This window comes from Dermacentor variabilis, chromosome 7 (genome assembly GCF_050947875.1).
Source record: "Dermacentor variabilis isolate Ectoservices chromosome 7, ASM5094787v1, whole genome shotgun sequence".
NCBI classification, from domain to species: domain Eukaryota; kingdom Metazoa; phylum Arthropoda; class Arachnida; order Ixodida; family Ixodidae; genus Dermacentor; species Dermacentor variabilis.
Genome location: NC_134574.1, coordinates 134,594,408 through 134,600,000, shown reverse-complemented (window position 1 = coordinate 134,600,000; position 5,593 = coordinate 134,594,408).

The window sequence follows — 5,593 nt, the reverse complement described above, 5'->3', positions numbered from 1 at the left end:
CGCCCTTTTCATGCTCATCATGTACATCATAAACAGCCGTGGGGATCAAGGGCACCCCTGCCTCAGTTTCTTGTTGACATCAACTTTCCCCTCCCTCCCCATCCCTTCTCATTCAACGCAAACGGTATTTTATAGCTAAATGTCTCTCAAAAGCTGTAGACAACCGTCGTTTAAGCCTTCTTTCTCCAGAATATCCCCCTAAATGTTGCGGTCAACATTGTCTGTGCTCCTCTAATGTCTCACACGGCCACATATAACGGCTATATTTCTACTCTTTATATTTCAATAGACTGAGTAAGGACAAATATATTATCATCCAAACGCCTACCTATTCTGAAGTCATTCGGCAGTTCTCCCAAAATGAGATTATTCTCTGCCCATGCTTGCAGCTTTATCTTAATTGCCTGCATTGCTAACCTGCTTATTACCGATGTGCTGGTCAACGGTCTATACGACTGAATTCTACCTTTCTCCCCCTTGCCTTTAAAAATTAAATTAATTCTACTTTGTCACCATTGGTATGGTATTCGTATGTCTTTTGGACTGCCTTCTACTGTTTTCCACAGAGCTTCCTTACCTTTTGGTCCTAATTCGTTAATCATCATAACGAGAAGCTCGTCTGGTCCTGTGGCTGTGTGCTTCCGAATTTTCTCTCCGGTTTTCTTCTAGCTGAAATTTGTGAGCACCAACTCCTTTTTCATCTGGTTCTCTTTCATGCCCTGTCTTTACTCAAATACAACGTCGTCATTGTCTTGGGAAGATTTGGCTGTTATTTTGTGGTAGTGACTTACCGCGTCTCCTTCCAGTTTGTTTGCATCTTCATCTGCAGGCTATGCTATTGTATTGTTCCAGCCTTCCTGCCTAATAATTTTATGCGGTTACAAAATATTCTAGGTGCGGCATTCTTGTTCTCTCGTATTTCAGATAACCAGTTAACGTTCACCTTCAACTTTTATCTTTGCCGTGGACTCCGAGATTGGCGGGAGTGCGCGCGCGCACCAGCCGGCGCGCGCTAATCTTGGAGGGCATGGCCGCCCTATGATTGGGTGAAATGCTGGAAAAGCAGTTTGTTGTTTGAGGTTCCACGAAACAGGATTGTTTTCTCGCATACTCAAATTACAATCCGACACCCCTGCTGTCTCTAGATTGTGTTTAGATCACTTCACGATTTTTCTGACGCATGCTACTTTGAGAAATTCAATTATTTCAGTAACGCCTCTGCACCAATCGGCTAGCCTGCGTGGTTGTTGTTCAGAACGATCTTTCGCCACGCGACGCCCCATGTGAACATTGGATTTTTGAGACATGGGGCCCTTATCGCTGTCGCATTAATAGATGTAAGACGTGTTGGGCTCATCCGATTTAGGATCTTTCCAACAGATTTATTCTGCAATAACTTCCGGTAAGCCTAACTTGTGACATCTGTACCAGCTGTGGAAACAATAGGGACATACAGATCGAAGGAGCTGCTACGCTCCCACTTTTTGACATGGACGCAGCAGTTTCATGCATTGTGAGGCCTATTTTTGAGAATTCAGGAACGTCCCCACGTCACTCTCTGGTCCTGCACATTGGTCCACCAGCACTAGTCCGGTCAAACTGTAGGCTTCGCGCACCTCTATATTCGTTATCCAGAACATTCGCTACACCGTCAAAGCTGTTGTGCTGCCTTTTTAATTTCACTGCGAAATACTACGGTAGGACTTCTATCAGATCATAGCCCTATCATCGACTGCATCGGGGCCGCACTCACACTGTCCCGCCTCTGCAAAACAATGCGGGATTGTAACCAGGAACAATGCAACGTGCAGGAACAATGCAACCACCTGTGGTCAACAATCCTGTTGTGTAGATTCCGTTATCATTGTTTATTGAGCGCAAACTTACAATTCCATTTGCCGTTCTTGACGTAGCTTCTTGTGCAATAGCGTTGCTAGTTTACGTGCTCGTTTGCCTACCCGCTCACTCTCCTTCGTGATGAGTTCCTCATTTTTGTCAATAAGGTTTCCTCAGTCAGTGGGAGTGCCTCGATCATTTTGAGCTCCCACACTCAACGCCATTGCGTCACTAAACAAGTTCCCACCAGTTGCAGCCGAAGTCAATAATGCTTGCAGTGATGCCAACCTTTCCCCAGAAAAGTACGAGCAGCACCTTTCTTTCACGAACAGTTCCGCACACCTTTCGGTTGTACCGCACAAACACTGGGCCCTGCTGACACCACCCCACACAATATTGTCGCTGTAGTGGAGGCTATCATGCAATGCTGTTCACAGCTTCGGCTAGGGCAACGCCCGTATCGTGTTACAAGAGCAGATTGGCGGCTTATCAATGAGCAGATGGAGGAATGTCATTCAGCCGTCCCATATTTCGTTGTGGTCCCTACTTGTGCTAGGTGGAAACAAACATATCTGCATTCGATTCTGTTTTGGTTACCATCGTTTTACCCAAACTACGTTGATGGTTTTCTTTCTCTTACTTGGTACCCTCCGTACCCTCGATCGCTTACAAGCCGCGGAGCATCTCTCATCGTTAGAGCTTCGGTCTGGCTACTAACATGCTGCTATGTCTCTGGGTGATTGCCTAAGACTTATCTCGTGAAACATGATGAGTTAAAGGAGTTTACCATCATGCGGTTTGTTCTCTGCAATGCAATTACTATTTTAGCGCATGAAGGACAATATCGCTCGTGGTATAACTTGCAACATCTGCTTTAGTTTTCTTGATGACTAGTTTGATGACTAGTTTGACTTGATGACTAGTTTTCTTGAGCCTTTTCTCTTGAATTTCGCGACTCCTCTCACCCGTCTCCATCAAGCTTAAAGTACCTAAAGAATGCAGACCTCCACATGGACGTCAAGAAGTGCCGTATTTTTGCCCGTAAATTCGCTTTTTAGGCCGTGTTCTATCCATAGGACAGCGTCCTCCCCAACTTCCCAGAACATTGCACAGTCGTCAGTTCCCAAAATAGACGTTACTGAAGGCCATATGCACTTTCATCGGGCTCTGCTCCTACTTCCGACTCATTGTGCACAATTGCGCTACCATCAGTGCGCCTTGAATGGGCGCAGTGATGGTGACAAAAATCACACAACTCACATTGTGTCGAGTTTTCACTCGCACAAGGACATTAAATAGATCTGAAACCGCCTTTTGGCTGAAACTTGATTAGCAATGTAATATTTTATATTTTTGAGCACCGCCGGAGCGAATGCTTTTATTTATAACAGCACAACAACGTACAACACATAACGCCACAGTATTGTACAAGCGCTGTAGGAAGCACGTTAAAGCACCAGCACCTGTTCAATGCGCACGACTAGTTCAGATTGCTTCCACCGACAAGCTTACGAAGCAGCATAACTAAATAGGAAGGTTCTGGATGCAATAGAACCCTACAATAATTGTTTTGAGAGCCTAAACAATTCAGCAAGAGCAGGATCACGTACTTGCTGCAATAAGTAAAAAGCAAACATTCCATGCAAACTAGGCCCTTGCCTGTTTTCGCAGTTGTGAAGCCATAGGTTTCCCACATAGCATAGGCATTGCTATGTCTGATATTCAGGCCCGTAAACTCGCCGTTTCAAGTTCCACGTTAAAACATAAAAGAACCAAAAACCAGCACATTTTTAACAGTAAAAAAAAAGAGGGAAAGCGGAATTATTAGAACAACCTATTTAACGTACAACCTGATTGTTATGCACGTCGCACTGTGGGACTCCGGATAAATTTTGATTTCGTGAGTTTACTAATTTGTTTACCGAACACTTAGACCCAACTAAACAATCTTTCTTTCTTCACTTCGCTTCCAGCGAAATGTAACCAATGGGACTGGAATCATGCCCGCATCTCTTTTCACGAGTGTTTCCTTTCCTTTCTTTTTCTGTTTTCTTACAATTTCTTACTTTTTTTCACGCAAGGCTGTGGTGAAAATAGTTATTACAAGACCTTTATTTATCAAGGAAGTGGCAGCCAAAGCCTTTTGGAGCCTGCTGTCTCTGCTTCCGAAAGGCGTGCATATCTAGGTCAGTCCGTGGGCGCTACACCATCAAGCTATTTCAAAATGTTTTTATTCAGTTTCTGCAATCAGCCCTCCACGATTGGTTAAGCATTTTGGGGGCACCCCTACTTAGCCTGTCTATCACGCAACGTTACAAAAACCGCGAAAATTCCGCAACGTATGTTACGTGTGCCCACAGATTATGCCAAATTGGACAGATAAAAACAAAAACATATCCTTCCCGTTCTACGCCTTTCTCACCATTCGCCTTCAGCGATTGGTTAAAGTGTTTTTTGGGTTGCGCCTACTTTGTCTGTCGCTCACGCAGCGTCACAAACCCGCGAGAACTCATCACCTCGAAGTGACGTGAACGCATTAAAGATGCAATAATAAGCCGAGAATATGAAGAGGTTTTATTCCGAATAGCCGAAGAGGGGCCCGTTCTGAAGTGAATAGAGGATCGCTGCGTGCTGATCATTCTGCCACTGGCTACTGGGAGCTGGCGGGGCGAATAGATTTATTTTCGGGGATCCATTTTAGTGGCACTCTTATATTTCCATTACACGCCGCCGCGATTTTCAACCAGCCACCGCAAGGTAAGGAAGGCGAAGCTGGCCTATCGCAGGCGCGCGCACCACCTACCTCGTCCGGTTATCCACTTTCACTGCACTAATTCAGCCCCACCAATACCCTCTCCAATTCTGCGTATTAATTTTCCTATTGCAAACCAATTAAATGAGAACAAACCTCTCAGGGTAGGCAATTTTATTCGCTTTAAAAGCACACAAAATTGACCACCTTCAAGCGATTTCGTTGAGGTGCTCAAACAACGCATCGCCTCCCCACCCGATGCTTCCGTTGGCGGTTGCGTAAATTTGATGCCAGATTGTAATAAAATCAGATTGGAATGGTTTTACGCAATGGAGCGCTTTGTGTGGTTTTTCACCTACACCACTCAGGGTCGTTGTAGTTCGCATGCTGGATGTCCAAATAAGGACTTTGATGGTCACATGGAATTCAGCAGTACAACGCCTTAACCACGATGCCATCGTGGCAGGTGTGTTCATAAGCATATACCGCTGTCAGAAAGGGTATTGCGGCACGCTCCAAGCGATGCGAATTTTATTTTACTAGAGCTGCAATATGCGAAAAGAAGTAATTTTTTGATTATGCGGGTTTTTCGTTGCACGAAAACTTTTCTTTAGGAATAACTCGACTCTATCACAAATCGCAGTAATTCTGCGCCGGACTAGTCTATGCCCAAATGGAAAGACGTTGTGAGAAAAAGAGGAAGATAGTGTGACGCTGGCCCCTATCAGATGTATCACTCTGTCCTGTGATATCATGCTCCGCATCCTCCTTGTATATGCATACCCTGGACATATTGCTATTACACCTTCTCGGTGCAAGATTAACAAATATCCTGCGGTGTCGATGCAGGGCTGCTCGTTTGCAGAGCCGCACTTCAGTCACTCAATTGCTGTTGCAAAATAAAGCAAAATTTAAATCGCTCTTATAAGTATCTTTTTAGTGTCGAAGAGTCACCGCACTGTGATCTCACACAGGAAAACACGAGGAACATTTTGAGGAACATAT